Source organism: Acanthochromis polyacanthus, chromosome 2, assembly GCF_021347895.1.
Source record: "Acanthochromis polyacanthus isolate Apoly-LR-REF ecotype Palm Island chromosome 2, KAUST_Apoly_ChrSc, whole genome shotgun sequence".
In the NCBI taxonomy this organism is placed as follows: domain Eukaryota; kingdom Metazoa; phylum Chordata; class Actinopteri; family Pomacentridae; genus Acanthochromis; species Acanthochromis polyacanthus.
In genome coordinates this window covers 18872600-18886375 of record NC_067114.1, presented here as the reverse complement: position 1 = coordinate 18886375, position 13776 = coordinate 18872600, and the positions used below count along the sequence as shown (strand labels likewise).

The following is a 13776-nucleotide window of genomic DNA, read 5'->3' as shown; positions in this document are numbered from 1 at the left end:
CACTAACACTGTATCTCAGTGTGAGCAGGGCCTTACAAAAGCAGCATCTGCCCCAAAAGTCTCATTAAAGCCTATTTTTAATGGAGTCTTTATTTAGATTTAACTGCAACAATAAGGTAGATGGAAACACAGCTGCCACTGAATGCATAGCAAACCACAATCCAGTAATTGGGAGCTTTACAGCAAAGCCAGCAAAATGTAACTCTAAACCCCTGCAATATTTTTAAATAGCTGCTGTCCTCAGGCTTGTAGTGAGGACTGTAGGTGAGGAGGCACAAGAAAAGACTGCAGAGTGTCTATTGAACAGGTTCAAAAGCATGATGTTTACATCAAAAAAGGGTTAGTCATGGTAACAGGGTGCAGAATATTAAAGAATGATCTCAACTGATAATGAAAAATTCAGTAAACCAGGCTAAATGTTTAACCCACTCCCATCCCTGGAAGTAAAAAAAATGCTTTATGTGAGTGGTACTGACCTTGGCAAGAGGGCAAATAAGCAGATTTCCAAAAAACGTTGAATCTTTGCTTTAAATATAATCAGGTCAGGTGTGGACTGTTGATGAAACCCACATTACAATATATCTAATTTTAAAAGTGAGTATGTTTATAGAAGAAGTTTGACCTTCAGGTTGCTGAATGATGTCCGTGGAAAGTTCAGCATTTAAAGATTATCATTTTCACCCGGGATGGGGGAAAATGTCTCTGCACTTACTTTAAATTCATTTTTAAAATGAAAAAATGGCCGGCTTTTGTGGCTTCACAACAATCACTTTCCTATAACACTAAACTGTATACTTATTTACATTTTAAAAGAAATACATTTACTCCCTCAAAGGTCACTATTTGGTGGTAATCATACGTCTGCAATAGGATTTTCATCCAAGGGACTGGGGTTTGCATCATGCATGGAACCATTATTCCAAGGCAACAGTTTCATTGTCACTCTCTGTGTGGTTTGGTTCAGGAAAATATGACACTTTGAGTTAAAATATCTCCTTTCACGACACATTTCAAGCATCTCCTCCATTTTCTGGTTTACCAAACTGATGAGAATCAACTCATCTAACATACTAATGTCAGTGAAAATGCATAACAGTAAAGCAATAAAATAACTTACCAAGATATGTTAATTAGAAATGTTTCTGTGCCACATTATGATGTAATTCGGGAGAAAACTTCCCTCAGAAGGGAATTGAGAATGCAGTGTAGTTATAAAGGAACACCATTTTTAGAAGAGTATTTATGGAGGGTTCAGTCTCAGTACCAAAATAATTAAATTCAAGTCTCCTTTAAAACAATCCAAGACAAACTTATGGCTTGTGATAGGTTAAATGTATTCATATCATAGAGTAATATGTCGTTAAAATGACCAACGCTGTGCCAGGAATTAACCTCTTCTTTAGGGTCTTTGTCTGCACCAGCTTACACATCTATTACGAGTTACACTGATGAATTAAAAGGGAGGATAATCCACTGGCAATGTGCAGGGTACTGGTCAAAACAAGGAAATGACACATCATCAGATTACTGTTGACAAGCAAACTGCAAGTCCAATACGAACTTTCGAGTTAAGTCAGAGACATGCTGTGTCCAGTAGTACGAAATATCCCACATTTACATGTTTATAGACTTTTTCGCTAAGGGAAAAGAAGTAAATGCAGTTTTATGAATTTCTAACCGGGCAGTTCTACTTTGGGTTACATTATTCCAATACGTCTGAATACATTATTCCAATGTGTCGGAAAGCATCTGGTTTAGGGTGCACCACCCAAGAGACTTGAGCAGAGTATATGCCTGCACTTTCAGAGGATTTTTTTTTTTTTTACCGTACCAGGTACAGTGTACGTATAGGAAATATCTTCTTTTTCTTCAGCGGTAAATGACACTAGAGAATATCTGACTCTGCCCTTTGGAAGAGACACTGTGTTCACATAAGGGACAAAACTGCATAGTCAGAGAAAGTCAAACGCAGATATGTGAGAACGGGAAGAGAGAAAAGAGAAGAGAAAGGCAAAACCAAATATAGGGAGAGAGAGACAAAATGAAGAGGAATAGAACAAGCAAGAGCAGATGACACTGATTAATGCATCTCAATACAGCCTGCCATAGCACCGCAATCAAAAATCTATCGAAAAAATGCGGGAGAATAACGGCACGGATGGACTGGTCTGTCAGTGATTCACAACAATCTATGTGAGAGCTGTGGAGACGCATCATTTAAGAGGATGAGAGAATCTATACTGAAGCCTGTCCAAACTTTTTTTCACTCAATATCAGATCAGATGTCAGAATAAACCCCCTCAGGTGACATGTGGTTGCACACTGACAGGGATTCCTGACAGTAGAGCTCCTGTCCCATGTGCTTCAGTCAAAGTCAAACTGTGCCTGTTGTCATTCATGACCAAAGAGCCAAGCTGTGAGGAGTCGCTTTTTTCTTAATAAATAAACAAAAACTGTGCATCTTTAACAGCCACAGTGTCACAATGAGTGAGCTGTTTTTGAAGAGGAGTTTCTCTCATCTTTCGCCTCTTTTCTCTGTATGTTTCATAGATTATATGAAAACCCTCCATGACGTCACCCATAGGTTTCCTGATAAGTGGTTTTAAAGCTCAGCAAGGTGCCCTCTTGGCAGTACTTGATTTCTCTTAATTACTAGATAATCCAAAAATGAGCGAAGAGGTGGAGTGTGAGTGGGCTTAGGTAGGCCATGCAAACATATCAGGATCACCTGTTAATCAAAGCCTGCCACCCTTAAATATGCATACTTTGTGTAAAATAAGTTTGTTGGGAAAAAAAGGTGAAATATCTTCAACGTTTCTTTTATATATCACATATTGCGTGTCTTCTTGTGCTATTGAATACGTCACACGTATACTGAACCACATACACTACAAGTCAAAAGTTTGGACACACCTTCCCATTCAATGTTTTTTCTTCATTTCTGCTACTTTCTATGTTGTAATAACTCTAAATATGCTTTATAATTTAGACTCCTCAAAGTAGCCACCTTTTGCTTTGATGACAATTTTGCAAACCCTTGGTATTCTCTCAATACGCTTCATGAGGTCTCCTGAAATGGTTTTGTCAAGGTAAATTTGTGGAATTTCTTGCCATCTTAATGGGGTTGGGACTATCAGTTGTGTTGTGCAGAAGTCAGGATGGTACACAGTTGACAGCCCTATTTGACAACTGTTAGAATCCATATTATGGCAAGAACCAATCAGCTAAGTAAAGAGAAACAACAGTCCATCATTACTTTAAGAACCGAGGGCCAGTCAGTCCGGAAAACTGCAAAACTGTTGGGGATTTACTAAAAATTGAAGGCACACCGAACCAGCATGGCTACCACAGCATCCTGCAGTGACATGCCATCCCATCCGGTTTGCGTTTCGTGGGACCATCAATTATTTTTCAACAGGACAATGACCCCAAACACAACTCCAAATTAAATTAAGTCTTTGAGCGATTTTTATCCCAGGCCAAAGCAGAGCTCAACCTAAACACATCAGGTTCTGTTGTGTCAAGTTGTGCACTGACCGGACCTTTCCCAGGATGCAGCAGGCTGACCCTCCATCTCCTCTGTCAGTGTGTCTGTATGTCACTGTCACGACATATACCCTGACTCACCAGGACATGCCTGCTGACTCGCCAGCAGCAAAAATAGAAGCACACACATCCATTTGCGGTCTCTCTCTATCTCACACACACATAAAAGGAGCCTCAATGCTTCTTGTTCTATTATAAATGTCGGTGCCACACCTGTGAAACCTCTACATCCACAACATTTTCAGTCTGTTCCTCCCACTCCCTCCATCTGTGCTCGGTAGTGTAAACTCCAGCGATGCCCAAAAAAGCCTCCCCAATTAATCATGTTGTTAATGTGTGTTTTCCTTCTATGTGTGCACCTGTGTGTTAGTGTATGCCGCGCCTTGGTGTGTTACTGCTGATCAAGTCACTGATGATCCATGTCCATGCTAGTAGTTACGAAACAACAACAAAGATGGAGGGTGATTTATCTCAGTCCCATACTTAAACACATAAATGAAGAGGAATGAAACGCATTTGTATAAGCAATTCATAAAGACCACCGATTACAATACCAACAGTGCAAAGTATGCACACACACTTTCTACATTGGACAGTTGTGACAATAGATTTTAATTGCCATGACTTCATAAACAACTTCTGATCTTGAGTTTCTGTTTTGCATCACATTGAGTGCAGGTAATCCCTTTGTTCCTGGTAATTCACCTAGCTCTGCGCTTTGATGCAGTTTGCAATGAAATCGAACTCTAACTTTGTTCCGCACTCATTGTCTGACTTGACTAAACTATAATAGGATAAAGCAGCAGAATCTCTTGCCAGTAGACAGCTGACCAAACACTTGTAATGTATATGTGGTGTTGCGTTGCATACTAATGAGGCACACTGAACTTCAGCGAGCTGACTGGGATTCCACTGGGACACAAAGGCCGACTCTGAGGCAGAAACACTATCGATCCGAAGTTAAGTGTTCTTCAACATCCTTATGAGATTTAAACTCAGAGCCAAGCTGCAATACACTGGTGGCTACATAGAGGAAATAATATATGCTGCCAGTTAAAGCACTGTTTTATTGTTTTTGAGTAGATAAACTGCAGATCTATTATGTGGTTTGTGGTCATGTGATTTCTGTGTAGGACTTGTTTCTCCTGCTGTGCTCTCTCCCTCAGGTTTCATTGCTGTGAGGTGAAATAATTGGATCTATGCTGTCTTTGGATTAAAACCCTTTCAGTGAAAAAGCATCATGAAATCAGGAAATATAATAACCTGCTATTGAGATAAATGGCCATGTTAGAGCCTATACAACAGGCTTTACAGCGGAATTGACTTTTGGTTCATATTCAACATAAGGTAGGGCTGCACAGTGGAATAGTGGTTAGCACTTTTGCCTTGCAGCAAGAAGATCCCGGTTCAAATCCCAGGGTGGGCCTGGGGTCTTTCTGGAGTTTGCATATTCTCCCTGTACATGCGTGGGTTTTCTCCGGGTACTCCGGCTTCCTCCCACAGTCCAAAAATATGCTGAGGTTAATTAATTATTCTAAATTGCCCGTAGGTGTGAATGTGAGTGTGATTGTTTGTCTGTATATGTAGCCCTGCGACAGACTGGCGACCTGTCCAGGGTGTCCCCTCCCTTCGCTCGAGTCAGCTGAGATAGGCTCCAGCACCCCCCGCAACCCTAATGAGGATAAAGCGGTGTATAGAGAATGGATGGATGGATTCAACATAAGGACTTTACACTGGCTGTAAAAGATGTTGGTCACAGGACTGCTGGGATGCATCCTATTTTGCAAAGTCTCCAGCACCCCATAATAACTGGGCTTCAAAAACAGAAAAATTAAGCTGACTTTTAACCAGAAATGCTAAATCACATTTCAGAATAAACAAAGCATGGCTTGCCTACTGTCGGCTCATCACATCACACTGCAGAGAATTGGAACTATTAATGAGCTTAATGTCAGCATGTTTCCCTGTGGGCTCATTTAGAATAAGTCTGCAGTGACATACGGTCGCTTTAATACTTCAGTATTTTATAAATAATGAGCTGAATAAACATGAATTTGTTTATTTCCTGCATAACACAGCAAGCAGAGTGTTCTAATGCGGCTCCGTGAGTCCAGTATGTAGACTCTGATCCGTTCAAATCGGCTGATGTCCCTAAATGACTGTCATGTTTTCATGCCATCCATATTCAGCAGCGTTTCTGAAACATCTTTTCTGCTATAGGCCACTTAATCTGTCTTACATAAGAGCAGTCTTACTTAAACTTGGCCTGCAACATATTTACGTACATCAGTTTTGAAAAATGGTGTTTCCACTGATCACACTCATTTGTACAAATGTACTTCCTAGAGTAATTAAACACATTCATCTACCACTGTTCAGCCTCTGTCAGGGTACGGCTTACATAACTGCACTGGGTGTAGAAATTCAAGTTGTCACATTTCCTCTTGTAAATTCCTCTAAAAATAGATTTATTATGATGTACTGTATATCATCAAATAAAATAAAGACACATTTTCTGCCACATAACGGAGAACATCAAGCAGCAGCATCACAAAAGCACTTACTACAAGAAAATGTAATGGCACAGTGTATGCTGGCACCTTTGACAAAATAAAGGGAGCAGGGGCTATTATTACCTTGTCAGCTTCCATTAGGTTCATGAGGAAATCCTTGAACTTCAATATTTGATCTCACTGGTCTTCTCTAATCAGGACAAATGGCTGGCCTGGAGGCCCCTGTGTGTGCTTAAGTAGGGGCAGATGATTGCTTTTGCCCCTGGATACAACTGACTTTAGGAGACTAAATAATAACATCTCATGGATATGGATTGTAATAGTTGTTGGTCAAACTACATGAGAACATTTAAAACTGTTTAGGGAGTCAAGAAAGAGTCAGACAGGTCTCAGCAGTTCAGAAGAAATGGAGCTTTTGAAGTGACAAAACACAAAACTTGGGAGTAGGCAAAGCGGTGGACTTGAAGAAGGATTTTCTGCTGGCTTCAAAGTGGTTTGGTAAACTCTTAAATGGGTCAATCCATGTTAATTCAGGCAGAATTCAGGAAATATGTTGCTGCACTATCTCAGGCATTCCTTAAGCCCCTCCCAGCATCTAGTGAGCCTCCCAGTATTGGAACAAAGGCGCCATGCAACACCTCACTAACCAGTAGTGATCCAGCTCAAATGCAGACAACGTGATCTTCCTGAAGAGAGTGTGAACAGCAGCAGCTCAGTGGTTTTCAGATCAGAATAGTCTGTTAAGAACAAGGGGTTTTCCAGGCATGGTGAAATGAACCATCTTTGCAGTATTTTAAGCTGAAAAAATAAAAGATACACTGTGGGAACATCGAAGATTTGGCTTGATTTTCTGATGAAGGGCACAGAATGGCACCTTTAAGGGTTTTATTATCTTCAGAAGTATGACTCACGCAGCCATGAAATTTGTGAGGACACAGACAAAATAGTTTGCAGCAGATCCAAGTGACTGAATGGTCCCAGCAGGAGCCAAATCATTAATTACTGACTATTGAAAAGGGAAGAAAATGATTTTGAGAATTTCCTTTCTGCAAATGAATGACAGACACTGAGAAATGATTATTCTTTTGCATTGTTTTTTGTTCATGTTGCTTTTAGCACAGCATTGACAATCTGTTTTACTTGTCTTGTTGTTATACCATTTGTCATGATGGGTTTTGATAAACACGATGACTCAGATTTTCTTTTCAGTGTTTAGTATATATATATACATATATATATATATATATATATATATATATATATACATACATATATATGAGAACATTCGGAAAAGCAAAATGAGCCTCATATCGTGCTCAATTTCAACATGAAGACAACATGAAAAGAACTTGTAACTTGTATGTGTCATAAAAATATATAGGCCACCTGTGCACACCTGCTTTTGGAGTCCAAGGAATGAGTCCACACCATCACTTTGGCGTGCCAAAATACCAGAACTACCTCTTACTGTATGCTTCATTAATCAGTTTTCCTGAAGAAGGTTTTGGTAGACTACCACACGTGGTCAAACTTTATATTCAGGAGCAACAGGGCCTTTGTGGAATAATGGATCAGCTCTCAACTCTTGTGGACGCTCGAGGGGTCATGGGAGTTTATTCATGGACTGTACACATGTTTTGTGGATTTAGAAAAAGATGTCAGTATCTATAGGGGTGTCTAGTAAAGGAAACTGTCATGTAAAACTGTAATGAGCCATTATCAGGACATTTAATATGTTTTGTTTGTGATTGTTAGGGACAAAATCTCAAAATGAAGCTGAGGAAAGGAGTGTCAGGTTTGACAACCTCAGCTGTGATCCCCAATGTGCATTTGCTTTTTCCTTTGAGAGTGAAACAAACGCAATAAAGGTCAGCTCCTCAATGTCAAGAGGCCCTGGTCCTCAGAAAATCTTTGATTGCTGTTGCCCAACAGTGAGTAAAGGGTGCAACAGTGTCTTGGCAATTGCACTTTCTGACTGAAGGTGCCTGAAGAAGTGTCTCCAGGTCCTCTTCTTTGCTAAGGATTAGATTAAGTGTTCGACTACAGTGAAGCAGTAAACTTAAAAACAAAGCTCACCAGTCCATCGATGTTTCAACCCTCAACGCCACGCTGTGAGCTCTGGGCAACAACTGAAACAATAAGATCATAGATACAAGAGCCGGGTTCTGCTCGAGGTTTCTTCCCTGTTAAAAGGGTGTTTTTCCTTGCCACTGTCGCCTCTGGGCTTGCTCTGGGGGTCAGGCATTTGGGTTCTGTAAAGCGTCTTGAGACGAGTTGACTGTAATTGACGCTATATAAATAAAATTGAATTGAATTGAATACAAACACGTGATATGAGTTTTAATCTCATGGTTTCAGGGCACACCATCAGTAACATGTTCAACCTATGGAGGTTGTTTGGATATCTGATCAGAATCCCTTGTGGATGTCTCACGTGTGGGATTAAACTCCCAGTTTAAGCCAAAATGACACTGAGAAACCACTTTCCCATGGAGTGGACTGACCTGCTTTCAGCTCAAACTCAGACAATCAACAGAAAATAAATGTAGCAATAGCAGCAGTAAAGGAATTAAAAATAACATTGGAAGTTAAATTTACAGTAACAGCGATTATTTGTCTACTTCCACAGTGCACGTATTCATGTATGTAGTATGTATCATATGCAGTAGGAACAGTATAGGAGTGTGCACAGCAGCCAGCCCTGATATTAGCCACAGTGACTGGGGGTAAATGAGATTAGTGCAGGCCTGTCAGTGAGAGAGGAATGTATTAAACAAGCAGAGGGCCGTAAGTGCTTTATGGAAGCACGCGCAATGTTTCATCACAGCTATAATAAAAGTGATAAACGGGGAGATGGAAATAACCCAGACTGGGGCCAAATGATCACTGTGGTCCTTAGAGGAGCGTCGGCAGCAGCACGCCGCTCTCTCAGCCTCGCAAGGACTTGCGTGAGATTAATTATTGAGAGGGGTTCCATATCAGCTTGGGAAACACCACATCAATAAATGATGGTGTCATTTTAAGCTAGAGGATGGAAATTGCAACAACTGAGCGAATGGTCCTGAAAGGTTACTGCTTCTAGTAGCGTCTGGTAACAGTGGTGCACAACAATGTTTTGTTTCAGTTTTGTAACTCTAACACAGCGCCGAGCGGCTGGGTAGCAGGTGATTAAGTGGAAGAATGGTTTTAAATATCGCCTGCTTCTTTGGGGCTCAACAACACAGTTGATAGTTAGCATATCTCAGAGCTCCACTGCATGATCTTCATGCTGATTCTTACTGTTCTTAAAGTCGCTACCGCCAAAGCTGTGAGAAGCAAAGCCTGTAAATGGCTTACTATAATCTCATGATATGGTAATGGGTACATTCCATATTCTGGAGCACAGACACAGAAGTGAAAGACTGCAGTGGATGTTCCTGTCAGTCAGCAGCTGTGTGGTATTAGAAGATTTATACTCAACATGATTTCCCTGGCAATCTGATGGAGGTGATACATGAGCTAGATTGCAATGCCATCTACAGACAGCTACTTATTCAGGTATGTTGTCCATAAATTTTGACATACTTAAAAAAAACTAATACCATGGTTGTGTAATAGTGCCACTACTTATTTAACAGTTGTCCAATCAAGGTTTCATTCCCTGTATTTACATACTAGAGCTGGAATGAATGAACAAATGAGAAAAATGTGCTGACGGCGCCAATCTTTACATTACATTAGACTAACCAGCTGTTGATATTAGCTTCATGTCATGACATATATGAAGCAGCACTGATAAACAGTATTCATTTATCACTGTCATCTTGCTGTATTGGCCTCTTTGAAATAGCAAAAACTGAATTGATTGCTAAAACTTCATTTCAGCACCACATGAACTCAAACCGAAGGCACAAAACACTTCTTCTTTTTTTTTTTTTTTTTTGCAGCACCCTGCTTCTGAAGACCATGGAGTTATTCTTTGAAGGATCAACACCATTTCAGTACAACTCATCTAGAAACACAAGGCTACACAGACCTGCACTGATGTTGGGGGAAAAAAGCAGACAAACTGTGAATAAAGCCTCATTCAATGGTAATTCTATGAGGATGACTCACACCTCTGCTTGAAGATAAGGCTCTCTCCTTTCTGTGTAATTCCTCCCAAACTGCAACAGACTGGGTCTTTATTTGCCCGCACAGCCATTACTTTAAATTTGGCTGCAGGATCCTGATTCATTCTTGCTGCACAGCACAGTGACACTTATTTTAATTGCTCAGGAAATATTGCTCATCCCCAAACTTGTGTGGAATAATGCTGTGAGTGTCTCTTTCATGCACCTGGGCTTCCACGATGTAACCACTTCACATTTTACTTTACTTTGAAGTCAGGCAATCTGACTCATCTTGAGCAGAACTTGCATTTCTGTTTCAATAAAACATTGTATACATTTGCATAGTTCAACAGGATTCTGGTAATGCAAGCTTGGAAATAAAATCTGGCCATGGTGACAACTCTTAAGTTATATACTTTTAAAGAAATACTTTGACCGTGATGTTTGACAGCTACACACGTGGACAAAATTGTTGGTACCCCTCAGTTAAAGAAGGAAAAACCCACAATTCTCACTAAAATCACTTGAAACTCACAAAAGTAACAATAAATAAAAATTTATTGAAAATTAAATAATCAAAAACAGCCATTACTTTTGAATTGTTGATTAACATAATTATTTAAAAAAACAAACTAATGAAACAGGCCTGGACAAAAATGATGGTACCTCTATAAAAGATTGAAAACTATTTGACCAGAGTGACATGATTAACTCAGATGTGTCATTTAATTGACATCACAGGTGTTTCCAAACTCATAATCAGTCAGTCTGCCTATTTAAAGGGAGACAAGTAGTCACCCTGCTGTTTGGTGAAAAGGTGTGTACCACACTGAACATGGACAACAGAAAGCGAAGGAGAGAATTGTCCCAGGACATCCGAAAAAAAATTATAGACAAGCATCTTAAAGGTAGAGGCTATAAGACCATCTCTAAACAGCTTGAAGTTCCTGTGACAACAGTGGCTCATATTATTCAGAAGTTCAAGACCCACGGGACAGTAGCCAACCTCCCTGGACGTGGCCGCAAGAGGAAAATTGATGACAAATTGAAGAGACGGATCGTTGGAATTGTATCCAAAGAGCCCAGAGCAACCTCCAAAGAAATTAAAGGTGAACTCCAAGGCCAAGGTACATCAGTGTCAGATCGCACCATTCGTCGTTGTTTGAGCCAAAGTGGACTTCATGGGAGACGACCAAGGAGGACACCACTGCTGAAAAAAACTCATAAAAAAGCCAGACTGGAATTTGCAAAAATGCATGTTGACAAGCCACAAAGCTTCTGGGAGAATGTCCTTTGGACAGATGAGACCAAACTGGAGCTTTTTGGTAAGGCATATCAACTCTATGTTCATAGACTCAAAAACCAAGCATATGAAGAAAAGAACGCTGTCCCTACGGTGAAACATGGAGGAGGCTCAGTAATGTTTTGGGGCTGCTTTGCTGCATCTGGCACAGGGTGTCTTGAAAGTGTGCAAGGTACGATGAAATCTGAAGACTATCAAGGCATTCTGGAGAGAAATGTGCTGCCTAGTGTCAGAAAGCTTGGTCTCAGTCGCAGGTCATGGGTCTTCCAACAGGACAACGATCCAAAACACACAGCCAAAAACACCCAAGAATGGCTGAGAGAAAAGCGTTGGACTATTCTAAAGTGACCTTCTATGAGCCCAGATCTGAATCCCATTGAACATATGTGGAAGGAGCTGAAACATGCCATTCGGAGAAGACACCCATCAAACCTGAGACAACTGGAGCTGTTTGCTCATGAGGAGTGGGCCAAAATACCTGTTGACAGCTGCAGAACGCTCATTGACAAATACAGAAATCGTTTAATTGCAGTGATTGCCTCAAAAGGTTGTGCAACAAAATATTAAGTTATGGGTACCATCATTTTTGTCCAGCCCTATTTCATTAGTTTGTTTTTTTAAATAATTATGTTAATCAACAATTCAAAAGTGATGGCTGATTTTGATTATTTAATTTTCAATAAATTTTTATTTATTGTTACTTTTGTGAGTTTCAAGTGATTTCAGTGAGAATTGTGGGTTTTTCCTTCTTTAACTGAGGGGTACCAACAATTTTGTCCACGTGTGTAATAACAAAGCTGGGAGTACAATAGGATGGTGTTTGGAGCTAGACAGGAGGTGCTAGCATAAACACTGGAACCAGGTGCAAACAGTAAGCCTGTCTTTCTCCATAGCTCAAAAATATGTCTACTAGCACCTCTAAAGCTCACTGCCAAATCGTGTATTTGAACCATAGAAAAAAAATGGTGTAATTTTACATGATCACACATTGTAAAAGCAAACAAACTCTAAAAATAAAGATTTTTGACGTGAACATGATGCACAGATTTGGATGTTGATAACTTTTGCTGGTGATTTTACATTTTTCAGTCTTTAATATAATTTATTTTCTCAAATAATGGCAATATCAGCAAAATAGCAACCCTGTTTTCTGCTTTAAATACAGTCAGATGTATAATTACATGGCTGCACATTGAAAAACACAAAAAGTACTATTTATAGAAATAGATATTTTTGATGTGGACATTATTTGCAGCTGTAGGCTTTTTTTTTACAGTTAATATATACAATGACACATTTCTTCTGCCTTTTTACTAGTTATTATCTGGATATTCACTTACTATACTTAGTTCCTATCTGTATTTTCACAAAAACAGAGAAAAATTGTACATTGTAGTTTTAAGATTGTACTCTTGCAAATTTTGCATTTTCCTTCATGTATGAACTTTTAAAATCATATGGCCATGACAATGATTTTGGGAGGCCAGCTTTTGTGAAATAAAAATCCAGGTTCCTTAGATGAACATGTGATTCACGTGTTGGCATGAAACACTCCTGGTTAAATCATCCAAGCAGAGCAATGGCAACCTACAGCTGACTGTCATAGACATTATTTAGATCAGTCCGTCATACCAAAGTGACAGACAAAGCACAATCAGTCAGAAACACTGTTACCTGTGTTTAAGCTTACAAATGTGCTTTAACAGAATATGGTTGGAGAACATGAAATGCATTCATGTAGATAAAACAAAACTCCATCCTTTCTAGTTTGTTAGACAGTAACTGACAAATAACTCATGCAATGGTTTCAGCAGATGTTTTGTTTCTCCTGAAATACAAAATCACCTACTGACAGCCACGACATACAAGAGTGTCACTTAATTTCACAAAGATGTTGTTGCTCCAAAAAAAAGAGCTCCTCCATCTACAATGCATTACCAACCAGTAAGACAACACATGCTGTCATCAGGTAGGACACTGGTTGTTGTATTCAGAGTAACAGGCATCTGTTATGGCCTTTTTCTGTTCAGTCATAGGCCCCTAAAACACCCCTTAGCTGCAAGAAGGAAAGACAGCGATCCTCTTAAAAAGATGTTCACTGTCAGCAGGCTGCCATCTTATTGCCCTTGAAGTGGCCCAGTGGGACTCTGCAATGTTGGGACTGCGTTCACAATCAGGGCTCAGTTGTGTAAATCCTCTCCCGTTAAGGTAGAGGCCCTGCTCCTGGGGGCTCCATTACGGAGATGCCACAGCAGAGAAGTGGCCCTGAGAGCAGGAAACCCATAAGAGTTATAGGGACAACCATACTCTGAGTGCTGACCAC

At 40.0% G+C, this 13776-nt stretch overlaps 1 protein-coding gene across 1 annotated transcript in view; it reads right to left on the bottom strand.

The window, feature by feature from the left end:
• LOC110954841 (FERM domain-containing protein 5-like) overlaps positions 1-13776 on the bottom strand; it is an 87959-nt gene that overhangs the window by 24442 nt on the left and 49741 nt on the right. The window lies entirely within an intron of this gene.